Genomic DNA, 14,324 nt, shown 5'->3' with positions numbered 1-14,324 from the left:
CCTGTAAGGGAGTTATAGGGACAGAACTTACTGTGACCCCCCCGCCCCCCAATAAGAAGTACAAGGTGACCAGAAGTACGCCTGTAAGGGAGTTATAGGGACAGAACTTACTGTGACCCCCCCCGCCCCCCCAATAAGAAGTACGAGGTGACCAGAAGTACGCCTGTAAGGGAGTTATAGGGACAGAACTTACTGTGACCCCTCCGCCCCCCAATAAGAAGTACAAGGTGACCAGAAGTATGCCTGTAAGGGAGTTATAGGGACAGAACTTACTGTGACCCCCCCGCCCCCCAATAAGAAGTACAAGGTGACCAGAAGTACGCCTGTAAGGGAGTTATAGGGACAGAACTTACTGTGACCCCCCCGCCCCCCAATAAGAAGTACAAGGTGACCAGAAGTACGCCTGTAAGGGAGTTATAGGGACAGAACTTACTGTGACCCCCCCGCCCCCCCAATAAGAAGTACGAGGTGACCAGAAGTACGCCTGTAAGGGAGTTATAGGGACAGAACTTACTGTGACCCCTCCGCCCCCCAATAAGAAGTACAAGGTGACCAGAAGTACGCCTGTAAGGGAGTTATAGGGACAGAACTTACTGTGACCCCCCCGCCCCCCAATAAGAAGTACAAGGTGACCAGAAGTACGCCTGTAAGGGAGTTATAGGGACAGAACTTACTGTGACCCCTCCGCCCCCCAATAAGAAGTACAAGGTGACCAGAAGTACGCCTGTAAGGGAGTTATAGGGACAGAACTTACTGTGACCCCTCCGCCCCCCAATAAGAAGTACAAGGTGACCAGAAGTACGCCTGTAAGGGAGTTATAGGGACAGAAATTACTGTGACCCCCCCGCCCCCCAATAAGAAGTACGAGGTGACCAGAAGTACGCCTGTAAGGGAGTTATAGGGACAGAACTTACTGTGACCCCTCCGCCCCCCAATAAGAAGTACAAGGTGACCAGAAGTACGCCTGTAAGGGAGTTATAGGGACAGAACTTACTGTGACCCCTCCGCCCCCCAATAAGAAGTACAAGGTGACCAGAAGTACGCCTGTAAGGGAGTTATAGGGACAGAACTTACTGTGACCCCTCCGCCCCCCAATAAGAAGTACAAGGTGACCAGAAGTACGCCTGTAAGGGAGTTATAGGGACAGAACTTACTGTGACCCCCCCGCCCCCCAATAAGAAGTACAAGGTGACCAGAAGTACGCCTGTAAGGGAGTTATAGGGACAGAACTTACTGTGACCCCCCCGCCCCCCAATAAGAAGTACAAGGTGACCAGAAGTACGCCTGTAAGGGAGTTATAGGGACAGAACTTACTGTGACCCCCCCGCCCCCCAATAAGAAGAACAAGGTGACCAGAAGTACCCCTGTAAGGGAGTTATAGGGACAGAACTTACTGTGACCCCCCGCCCCCCAATAAGAAGTACAAGGTGACCAGAAGTACGCCTGTAAGGGAGTTATAGGGACAGAACTTACTGTGACCCCCCCGCCCCCCAATAAGAAGTACAAGGTGACCAGAAGTACACCTGTAAGGGAGTTATAGGGACAGAACTTACTGTGACCCCCCCGCCCCCCAATAAGAAGTACAAGGTGACCAGAAGTACGCCTGTAAGGGAGTTATAGGGACAGAACTTACTGTGACCCCCCCGCCCCCCAATAAGAAGTACAAGGTGACCAGAAGTACGCCTGTAAGGGAGTTATAGGGACAGAACTTACTGTGACCCCCCCGCCCCCCCAATAAGAAGTACGAGGTGACCAGAAGTACGCCTGTAAGGGAGTTATAGGGACAGAACTTACTGTGACCCCTCCGCCCCCCAATAAGAAGTACAAGGTGACCAGAAGTATGCCTGTAAGGGAGTTATAGGGACAGAACTTACTGTGACCCCCCCGCCCCCCAATAAGAAGTACAAGGTGACCAGAAGTACGCCTGTAAGGGAGTTATAGGGACAGAACTTACTGTGACCCCCCCGCCCCCCAATAAGAAGTACAAGGTGACCAGAAGTACGCCTGTAAGGGAGTTATAGGGACAGAACTTACTGTGACCCCCCCGCCCCCCCAATAAGAAGTACGAGGTGACCAGAAGTACGCCTGTAAGGGAGTTATAGGGACAGAACTTACTGTGACCCCTCCGCCCCCCAATAAGAAGTACAAGGTGACCAGAAGTACGCCTGTAAGGGAGTTATAGGGACAGAACTTACTGTGACCCCCCCGCCCCCCAATAAGAAGTACAAGGTGACCAGAAGTACGCCTGTAAGGGAGTTATAGGGACAGAAATTACTGTGACCCCCCCGCCCCCCAATAAGAAGTACGAGGTGACCAGAAGTACGCCTGTAAGGGAGTTATAGGGACAGAACTTACTGTGACCCCTCCGCCCCCCAATAAGAAGTACAAGGTGACCAGAAGTACGCCTGTAAGGGAGTTATAGGGACAGAACTTACTGTGACCCCTCCGCCCCCCAATAAGAAGTACAAGGTGACCAGAAGTACGCCTGTAAGGGAGTTATAGGGACAGAACTTACTGTGACCCCCCCGCCCCCCAATAAGAAGTACAAGGTGACCAGAAGTACGCCTGTAAGGGAGTTATAGGGACAGAACTTACTGTGACCCCCCCGCCCCCCAATAAGAAGTACAAGGTGACCAGAAGTACGCCTGTAAGGGAGTTATAGGGACAGAAATTACTGTGACCCCCCCGCCCCCCAATAAGAAGTACGAGGTGACCAGAAGTACGCCTGTAAGGGAGTTATAGGGACAGAACTTACTGTGACCCCTCCGCCCCCCAATAAGAAGTACAAGGTGACCAGAAGTACGCCTGTAAGGGAGTTATAGGGACAGAAATTACTGTGACCCCCCCGCCCCCCAATAAGAAGTACAAGGTGACCAGAAGTACGCCTGTAAGGGAGTTATAGGGACAGAACTTACTGTGACCCCTCCGCCCCCCAATAAGAAGTACAAGGTGACCAGAAGTATGCCTGTAAGGGAGTTATAGGGACAGAACTTACTGTGACCCCTCCGCCCCCCAATAAGAAGTACAAGGTGACCAGAAGTATGCCTGTAAGGGAGTTATAGGGACAGAACTTACTGTGACCCCTCCGCCCCCCAATAAGAAGTACAAGGTGACCAGAAGTACGCCTGTAAGGGAGTTATAGGGACAGAAATTACTGTGACCCCCCCGCCCCCCAATAAGAAGTACAAGGTGACCAGAAGTACGCCTGTAAGGGAGTTATAGGGACAGAAATTACTGTGACCCCCCCGCCCCCCAATAAGAAGTACAAGGTGACCAGAAGTACGCCTGTAAGGGAGTTATAGGGACAGAACTTACTGTGACCCCTCGCCCCCCAATAAGAAGTACGAGGTGACCAGAAGTACACCTGTAAGGGAGTTATAGGGACAGAACTTACTGTGACCCCCCCGCCCCCCAATAAGAAGTACAAGGTGACCAGAAGTACGCCTGTAAGGGAGTTATAGGGACAGAACTTACTGTGACCCCCCCGCCCCCCAATAAGAAGTACAAGGTGACCAGAAGTACGCCTGTAAGGGAGTTATAGGGACAGAACTTACTGTGACCCCCCCGCCCCCCAATAAGAAGTACAAGGTGACCAGAAGTACGCCTGTAAGGGAGTTATAGGGACAGAACTTACTGTGACCCCCCCGCCCCCCAATAAGAAGTACAAGGTGACCAGAAGTACGCCTGTAAGGGAGTTATAGGGACAGAAATTACTGTGACCCCTCCGCCCCCCAATAAGAAGTACGAGGTGACCAGAAGTACGCCTGTAAGGGAGTTATAGGGACAGAAATAGGGATAACTTTCATCTTATCCAGGAGAGACCTCTAGGTCTGCAATACAGACTGGATGTATTCAGAATTACAGAACAAGCTATTAATCCATGTTACTAACATTAATCATATTCCTAATCCATGCCGACAGTAAACCCCCCAACATTTCACTTCCTGAATCCAGGACAAGGGGTGGCTGCGGCCCCAGGGCCTTGCCCAATGTCTTTGAAGTTCTGGGTTGCCCCTTAGCCCCCCTCCTTTCCTGCGTGCACCAGTGTGTGCGGCACCGGATCAACGCTGCTCAGCTACGCCAAGGAGCAAAGAGCGGGACATACGTCCCAACTTCCCAGGGAAGGATGATGACAGCAATCCAATAACACAGTGGGCCTGATTCATCAAGGTATTATTCTGAGCGCAACCTGCGCTTCTTCAAAAGCGCACGTAAATCGGACAGATCTGAAGATACGGGCGCTAATGAATTCGGGCGTAGGGCTTCTGTGCTCTACTAGACAACACACTGCAGGATACGTCAACACATATGTTGAATATACAGTCACAAAAGGATGAACAATAAAAAAATAAAATTAAATGAATGTCACCAGTTAATAATTTAGACATTAGTGAAATCAGTTAAAATACCCCCAAATATTTCCCCATGAAATACATTTATTACGATGATCTTATTGTCTACTGTACACAAAACACATTTTTACAGGTGCTCCTGATGTAACATGCAGCGGAAACTGTCATCACTAGTACCCTGGACTTAGACTAGACCTGTAGCTGGAGCAAGTCATACGGCAGAAAAAGAAGTAACTTAGCGATGCCCAAAGCTTGTATCGGGCGTGGCAGCATGCGCTCAAGTTTGGCCCTACTGTAAAGTGACTACGGTTGAACACCCCTCCCCCACCGTTCCCTCCCAGAAATCGTAGGCTGTACTAAGTGTCTTTTGTGTTGGAAGACGGAGCAGACAGGGCTGCGCTTACTGGCGTATGCCCCGGATCTGCGTACGATACGCTCAGAATCGGCAGATACGTGCCTGATGAATCAGCATCTTATCCCTATCAGAGACTCTGCTGACCGGGAGCTAGTTTTCCATGCCCAAGGACTTATAGACACAAACATGGATGTACATAGAAGGATTATAGCTGTCTTCTATCATCTTCCCGTCCATTGTGTTTTAGAACTTCCCCAACATAACAGGTCTTCATACTTCCTAATCGCTGTATAGGTCACACAAGGCCCTTGTTATGCTGTGTACTATGTGAACATTTTGCTGTGTCTCTTTAAGAAGGATTTTCTGCTACTATAAACAGGAATTAAACCTTTGAAGAGTTTGGCTGTTCAGCTTCTAATGTTTGTATATAAATGTCTCACTCAAACCACGGTCTTAGGTTACATCCAGCACCATCTGCTAGAGCCGGCATTGGCCGTACATAATTAACCAGCCTCACATGTCTATGGCTCTCACCGCCACTTGTAGTATATTCATGAAAACGTTACCTCTAAAGCCCGGATAAGGTGACTTGTCACCCGACACTGAGACTTCCACCGCGCTGCTCTTTTGCCCTCTGTCTTACAGGGGAGACAACAGAGGCAGATTTAGCCCAAGGGTGATGTGATGGAATAATGCGTCTCACTTCACAACCTGGGGAAATAAAGAGAATAAAATATAAGTGATGTCTGGGGGGTGGTATTATAGAATAATGCACTTTATCTTCTGTAATCCAGACCCTCAGGTTTGTTCATTGTGCAGCTGCTGTCTGTATACAGTATATCTGCAGAGTACTCCCCAGTTACTAGGACCCACTAAGACATGTTATATACATCGCAGATCACTTCATGTTTATTAACAAGAATAGCCCCCAAACTGGATTGTCCCCCTTTCTTCCTGAACATCTGCTATAAGATTATTATTATCTGCAGCACGGACACCTAACAGGCTAACTGGGCTCCTGTCTACGGCAGCAGTGTTCAGGGGTCAGCAGTAAGGTGTCACCCGAGGGCATCTCATACGGCAGGACAGCAGCTAGGGAATGTCATTCTGCATTACTATCCAAGCAGTATGTCAGCAGCTGTTTAATTGCTCGTTTGACAGGTGTAGGAGAAACGCTGTATGTTAAGCTATTTCTTTTCTCTGTGACACCATTTAGGTAAAGCCATTATTTTCAATAGAGCAACATTTAAAAAAAAAAAAAAAAAAGTTACACTGTAGGAAAACCTACTGCAGAAAAAGTGCCCATGAAACACTAACTTTAAGGTGTATTTGCTCACAATAGATAGGGCAGATTCAACTCCGAATAGGACACTGAGCACTGGTTTAACGCAGTGTTAGAGATTTAAAATAAATTTACACTGCAAGAGATAGACAAACACTTCAGAGATATCCTGGCCACACGCACTGCCATCCACCTCCAATGCGGCACACCCCATCAGTCTGGACATTCCCAATATTAATGTGTTTGATGATCCGAATAAAATCAATCGCTAATTATGTATCTTGTCTCATTCTTTTGTCTGTATTTTATGTTCGGTTGTGGAGAATGGTAGCTGCATTCCTGCTAAATTATAGTTTAATCCAGCGGATGGCAAACTGTAAATCGCCATCTGCTGTGGGACTACAAGTCCAGCAGGCCTCCTAAGGAGCACTGTCTATTATTATTCTGCTTCCAGAATGTGTATTGCTGATTTCTCTTTTAGGCAACATAAGGTTTAGTGCAAAGGTGTGTAGCTCTGTGGAACTACAAGTCCCAGCACATTATGCTGGTCTGTGTCTGGCAGGAAATGCTGGGACTTTTAGTTCCACAACCACAGGTCACCTTAGTTTCATCTAACCAATCAGCTTTCCATGACAGCTGTGAGAACTCTGTGTGCATCGCTGATGCGGTAAATGAATGAGTTAATTTCACCACCTGCGCCGACATGTCAGAAAGTAGAGTTTTCTAGAGTATATTTGCTCTTTTCCTCATAATAAGACATTTAGGATGAAACGGAGGATAGTAAATGATTGCTGGAAATATTAAACTGCTATAAATCTGACATCACTTTAAAAAAAGAGTAAGCGATATTCTGAAACTATTCCATGACATTTGAACACATAATAGTACATATTTTATTAACTTGGGTGCAGTGTCAAACGTGTGTATAGGTATTTAACTAGAAAGATTAATGGAACGAATTCAGCCAATAAATCTATAGAGATCTAAAAGCCAACGGTGAGCATTTGCAAGTGGGGTGGGGGGTGTTAATATCCTGAAAATAGGCTGCAAAGTCTTACAGTACAAAGCTGGAGCCAAACAACACTGACCCTCCTCATTAATCTTTTTATTGGCACCAGTCACTATTGGCACCTCTCGACTGAATGAGATTTGCAAGCCTTTGGGGAGCAATAATTTCACAGGTGGGGGGGTCTCGAGGTGGGTCCTTATCAGACTGCTCGGCTCTTCCAAATGGCCCATTCTACCAAATGAAAATTGACATTTTCATTTGAACTTTGCGACCTCCAGTAATCACACTAATAGCCTACGCCTGGTGGGGAGTTGAGTTTTCTTGGGTTCGGGTAGGGAGGGGCCCTCGGTGCTCTATCCAGCTCGGTCTGTCCTAGGGGGCTTATTATCTACAATACAGCTGCCGCTGTGCACGTCATACAAGCCCCAGGATTATAATATTAGTCATGTTTAAAACGTGTTAAGGTATAAAGGCACAAAGTATAACAGTAGATACCGTGCGCTGCATCCAATATGCTGAATATTCAATTTGCCAATTATGAGGGGCCAGCATCACAATGTCCCGGGCAATTATCTTGCACTACCTGACAATGGGGTTGGTTTGCGTGTGTGGACACCATCCGAAGACCACAGTGGGCTGGATGGGACCAGGCTACGTGGCTAAGTACAGAATGGCCGGCTCTCTCCTTATTTAACCACCAATATATGTCCCCTAGGACACAGTCACTACAGAGATGTGCTAGGCTGCTTAAAGGGACAATTGTATCAAAAATTAACGTGTGTACATGAATGCAGATCTGAAACGAAGGAGAAAATGGATTTATTCTGCACTGCTTTAAAATTCTTACTTCTTAATAAGACCAAACATTATTTTCCAAGTCTCCCACTTGCTGGTGGTCACCCCCTTTAGTGGAGACAGATTCATCAGATAATCTAGTAGTGTGAAAAGCCAGCCTCTCCTACAGTGGCCTCAGTTAGAGGATATTCACACAGGGTACCCCCCCCCAGACTAGTACGACCTGCCCTGGGACCGCACCGTTACTCCTTTCAGCCTCATTCTATACATGTCAGGGATCCGACTCCTGTCTGAAACTTTATACAATGTAGCAGAGAAATGTGTTAGTGAGGATGTAAAGAAAAAAAACCCGCTTAATTTAAGATGGAAGACTGAGGTATCTTTATTTTAGGAGGGTCCTCATTCAGCAATGGATCCTCCCTCATTATAACCTAACTCTGTGTAAACACGGAGATCTAACCCAGGGGCCTCACATCCAGCCCTCAGGGGATCATTAATTCACATGGTGCTGAACAATAAAAAGTGGAAAAATGTTTCTTAAATTAAACGTAAGTTTTGGAAAGTCTTATACTGTGTCCAGTCCCTAATATATACTAGCGCGACACCTGTTTGTGAACCTGAAAAAAATGTTTTTTTGCAACATGAGAAATTGAGCTTAAAATAAAGAAATTTTTGCTGTTTATCAAATTCCTGTCTGGCAGAGAAAGCTGGGACTTGCAGTTCCACAACCGGAGAGCTGCCCGCTTTTGCCATAACAAACATACATTAATATATTTTGAAGCACATTCATACAAGGAACATAGCCCAAACTGTGATTATTTTCACCCCTTATATCTGTACCCCCCAGTCATGGTTAGAGGATGCCGTCCTCTCTGCTTATAAGTGAGGTGTGAACTAGTTAATCTCGGCATTGACCTCTCCCACCAATACTGACAAGAGTTAAGGCCCAATGGTCCAGCCCCCGGCGTCACACTGATCCTTGTAAAACCATCTCCAATATTCCCAGCGAGAGATGGATTGCACAATGGGATAAAGAGAGGTCTGAATCTTGCAGCTTTAACTAATGAAGTTGGATTATTCAATGTCTATAAAAGATGTTTATTCTCAGGCGCAAGAGAAACAAGGAGGGTTGGGATGACAGGTCTGGTCCTGCTGATGGAGCCTCTTACATTAGACAAATTGTGGCTCTAAGGTCCAAGCTATAGACAGCGACTTGAAATGCGTCAAAGGTCGGTCAAGACGGCTTCGTAACAGGACATTTCAGACAGAAAATGGAATCAGTAATTATAGAGTAGCAATAAACAAAGTCACAAGGCAACAATTCACTGACATGAACTAGAATATATAGGATATAGCTAATTCTGCAAAGTGTTTTGTGCATTAAAAGTACATTATTTTCATTATATTTATGATATTTCAACACTTTATTGTACTCCTATCTATGGAGAGATTCTATTCTCACCAAGTACATTTGTGATGTGATATTTCATTAAAAATTCACGTTGTAACGGTCTAGAATACTGTAATGTCAAACTGTTCCAGTTTCTGCAGTAAAACTGAATTCAAAGCTCCAAATCTATTTCAAGCCATTCACCTTATACACATATTGATATATGAAACTATTAAAATCATTAATGCAAATAAAAACACAATAATATTGGCTGTATTTTATTACCAGGTCCTGCAAAAGTTTTCTGACTCTGAACATTGTAAAATGTTTCTGTATTACAGATGATGCTTACGCCTGTTTTGTTTATGTTGGAAACGCACATCCTCAAACAACACAAATTTAGAGATAACATTATTTTGTCAGTGAATATGTTAAGGAAAGGTAAAAACTGAAGGATGCAAAACTATTCTTATTAGTATTTTTGGAGCCACTTTTTGCCACATTAGTAAATTTGGGGAGAGAGGTCTTCCAGCTTTGTACACTGGTAGGAATGGATGTCTGCCCAGAGCAGAGTGAGTGAGGTTCTTGCTATGAATAGAAGCGCGGTATATAATAATATTGTACACATTGTATTATGTATGATATTGTATCCACTATATATTATATCATTTCAATTGGTTCATTCCATGGTTTCATGTGATATTCACTAGGAACCAGTGACATCACTGAGAGTGCAGCCTATCCAGTCACTAGGAACCAGTGACATCACTGAGAGTGCAGCCTATCCAGTCACTAGGAACCAGTGACATCACTGAGAATGCAGCCTATCCAATCACTAGGAACCAGTGACATCACTGAGAGTGCAGCCTATCCAGTCACTAGGCACCAGTGACATCACTGAGAATGCAGCCTATCCAGTCACTAGGAGCCAGTGACATCACTGAAAACACAGCCTATCCAATCACTAGGAACCAGTGACATCACTGAAAACACAGCCTATCCAGTCACTAGGAACCAGTGACATCACTGAAAACACAGCCTATCCAATCACTAGGAACCAGTGACATCACTGAAAACACAGCCTATCCAGTCACTAGGAACCAGTGACATCCCTGAGAGTGCAGCCTATCCAGTCACTAGGAACCAGTGACATCACTGAAAACACAGCCTATCCAGTCACTAGGAACCAGTGACATCACTGAGTGTGCAGCCTATCAAGTCACTAGGAACCAGTGACATAACTGAGAATGCAGCCTATCCAGTCACTAGGAACCAGTGACATCACTGAGAGTGCAGCCTATCCAGTCACTAGGAACCAGTGACATCCCTGAGAAAGCAGCCTATCCAGTCACTAGGTACTGGTGACATCACTGAAAACACAACCTATCCAGTCACTAGGAACCAGTGACATCACGAGAATGCAGCCTATCCAGTCACTAGAAATCAGTGACATCACTGAGAGTGCAGCCTATCCAGTCACTAGGAACCAGTGACATCACTGAGAGTGCAGCCTATCCAGTCACTAGGAACCAGTGACATCACGAGAATGCAGCCTATCCAGTCACTAGGAACCAGTGACATCACTGAGAATGCAGCCTATCCAGTCACTAGGCACCAGTGACATCAATGAGAATGCAGCCTATCCAGTCACTAGGAACTGGTGACATCACTGAGAGTGCAGCCTATCCAGTCACTAGGAACTGGTGACATCACTGAAAACACAACCTATCCAGTCACTAGGAACCAGTGACATCACGAGAATGCAGCCTATCCAGTCACTAGAAATCAGTGACATCACTGAGAGTGCAGCCTATCCAGTCACTAGGAACCAGTGACATCACTGAGAGTGCAGCCTATCCAGTCACTAGGAACCAGTGACATCACTGAGAATGCAGCCTATCCAGTCACTAGGCACCAGTGACATCAATGAGAATGCAGCCTATCCAGTCACTAGGAGCCAGTGACATCACTGAGAGTGCAGCCTATCCAGTCACAGGAACCAGTGACATCACTAAAAACACAGCCTATCCAGTCACTAGGAACCAGTGACATCACTGAGAGTGCAGCCTATCCAGTCACTAGGAATCAGTGACATCACTGAGAGTGCAGCCTATCCAGTCACTAGGAATCAGTGACATCACTGAGAGTGCAGCCTATCCAGTCACTAGGAACCAGTGACATCACTGAGAGTGCAGCCTATCCAGTCACTAGGAACCAGTGACATCACTGAGAGTGCAGCCTATCCAGTCACTAGGAACCAGTGACATCACTGAGAATGCAGCCTATCCAGTCACTAGGAACCAGTGACATCACTGAGAATGCAGCCTATCCAGTCACTAGGAACCAGTGACATCACTGAGAGTGCAGCCTATCCAGTCACTAGGAACCAGTGACATCACTGAGAATGCAGCCTATCCAATCACTAGGAACCAGTGACATCACTGAGAGTGCAGCCTATCCAGTCACTAGGAACCAGTGACATCACTGAGTGCAGCCTATCCAGTCACTAGGAATCAGTGACATCACTGAGAGTGCAGCCTATCCAGTCACTAGGAACCAGTGACATCACTGACAGTGCAGCCTATCCAGTCACTAGGAACCAGTGACATCACTGAGTGCAGCCTATCCAGTCACTAGGAACCAGTGACATCACTGAGAGTGCAGCCTATCCATTCACTAGGAACCAGTGACATCACTGAGAGTGCAGCCTATCCAGTCACTAGGAACCAGTGACATCACTGAGACAGGACATAGTGGCTGCATACACAGGAACATGGTGTCAGCACATAAGATGGCTGACTCCACTTCGTGTAGCTGACAGGAGCACAGTCAGCCGTTCAGTAGAAGTGTAGCACTGCATAAGTAGTAGGAATGTACAGTGGTTCACACACAACACACGTCAGCTTTACATCCTGGAACAGCTTGACATGGACAGGTATTGGATTACATGCTTACCAGGAATGGTTATGTTAACCCCAATCAAGTTGAGGGAAAGCAAAGGCTCTGGGCTGTTTTAATTTACAACAACCTGCCTTGTGTAGAATACGCCTGTCACTCAATCTGCTTAATACAAAGGACTGACTTAAGCAGTATTGAATAAATTTAAATGAAGTTGCTGCTGTCTATCAGTGTTATGCATTACTTCTTAAAGCAGTTACACCAGGGCTGATGAAGAGCCTGAGGAATCCGTGGACACTTCACGGAGACGATGAATCTGTTATTTAAGGAATGAGCAGCTAACATGATCAGTAGATGGATGTTGCAGGCCAGCATTTGTCCTTCACAAGAGTCATTTAATATGTCACCGTAGTGTAACTTGGAGCTGATTATAGAAGATATAGTAGATGTCTGTGTCACAAGCTCATCCAGTACAAGCTGAATAAAGTAATATATATTATACAGATCTCTGTGCGGGTTATAGGAAGGGCATAAGAAGATACTTATATCAATGGTTAACACAACAATCGGTCGCGCAGAAATAGGATGTTCTTTTAAAAAAAAAAACAATTAATAAAAAAAACACTGTGCTACATCCAAATACAGGGACTGCTGGAGAGTTATCCCCATTTATGGCTCATTCTCCCACAAGGAACTGCGGGAGGGAGGATAGTGCAGAATAGGTGACGGCACTGGGGCTGTACATAATGGTGAGCACCAGTAATTATCATCTAACCATAGACTGAGAGACAACTTATAGGATTCATGGAGGTGGAAGAGTGCAGTGATGAACAGTGACCAATCATTTCATTCTAAAATGTCATATCCCATAATGCCCACAGGTGACACCCAACATCCTAACCCGCTGGGCAAAGCCAAGTCCTCAAATCAGGACTGTCCCCCATATATCAGGACAGCTGGAAGACATGTGTATCTGTCAGAGTGTACATGAGCCAGCAATGTTCTGCAGATCTCTAGAGAGGTCAGTAATGTAATAATCTGCAGAATATATCACTATGCATCTGTCAGGGGGTAGATGTAACAGAGCAATGTTCTGCAGATCTCTAGAGAGGTCAGTAATGTAATAATCTGCAGTATATATCCCTATGTATCTATCAGAGGGTAGATGGAACAGAGCAATGTTCTGCAGATCTCTAGAGAGGTCAGTAATGTAATAATCTGCAGTATATATCCCTATGTATCTATCAGAGGGTAGATGGAACAGAGCAATGTTCTGCAGATCTCTAGAGAGGTCAGTAATGTAATAATCTGCAGTATATATCCCTATGTATCTATCAGAGGGTAGATGGAACAGAGCAATGTTCTGCAGATCTCTAGAGAGGTCAGTAATGTAATAATCTGCAGTATATATCCCTATGTATCTATCAGAGGGTAGATGTAACAGAGCAATGTTCTGCAGATCTCTAGAGAGGTCAGTAATGTAATAATCTGCAGTATATATCACTATGCATCTGTCAGGGGGTAGATGGAACAGAGCAATGTTCTGCAGATCTCTAGAGAGGTCAGTAATGTAATAATCTGCAGTATATATCCCTATGTATCAATCAGAGGGTAGATGTAACAGAGCAATGTTCTGCAGATCTCTAGAGAGGTCAGTAATGTAATAATCTGCAGTATATATCCCTATGTATCTATCAGAGGGTAGATGGAACAGAGCAATGTTCTGCAGATCTCTAGAGAGGTCAGTAATGTAATAATCTGCAGTATATATCACTATGCATCTGTCAGGGGGTAGATGGAACAGAGCAATGTTCTGCAGATCTCTAGGGATGTCAGTAATGTAATAATCTGCAGTATATATCCCTATGTATCTGTCAGAGGGTAGATGTAACAGAGCAATGTTCTGCAGATCTCTAGAGAGGTCAGTAATGTAATAATCTGCAGTATATATCCCTATGTATCTATCAGAGGGTAGATGGAACAGAGCAATGTTCTGCAGATCTCTAGAGAGGTCAGTAATGTAATAATCTGCAGTATATATCACTATGTATCTTTCAGAGGGTAGATGTAACAAAGCAATGTTCTGCAGATCTCTAGAGAGGTCAGTAATGTAATAATCTGCAGTATATATCCCTATGTATCTATCAGAGGGTAGATGGAACAGAGCAATGTTCTGCAGATCTCTAGAGAGGTCAGTAATGTAATAATCTGCAGTATATATCACTATGCATCTGTCAGGGGGT

At 45.4% G+C, this 14,324-nt stretch overlaps 1 long non-coding RNA gene across 3 annotated transcripts in view; it reads right to left on the bottom strand.

Moving 5' to 3' along the window:
- Window positions 1–14,324, bottom strand: part of LOC142101380 (uncharacterized) — a 535,334-nt gene that overhangs the window by 489,659 nt on the left and 31,351 nt on the right. For all 3 annotated transcript variants that reach the window (XR_012678991.1, XR_012678992.1, XR_012678993.1), the window contains exon 2: window positions 5,274–5,418. This is a non-coding gene — a long non-coding RNA (uncharacterized LOC142101380). The remainder of the gene's footprint in view (window positions 1–5,273; window positions 5,419–14,324) is intronic.

This window comes from Mixophyes fleayi, chromosome 9 (assembly GCF_038048845.1).
Source record: "Mixophyes fleayi isolate aMixFle1 chromosome 9, aMixFle1.hap1, whole genome shotgun sequence".
NCBI classification, from domain to species: Eukaryota; Metazoa; Chordata; class Amphibia; order Anura; family Limnodynastidae; genus Mixophyes; species Mixophyes fleayi.
Note: the sequence above shows the minus strand (reverse complement) of the source record. Positions and strands in the feature narration are given on the sequence as shown.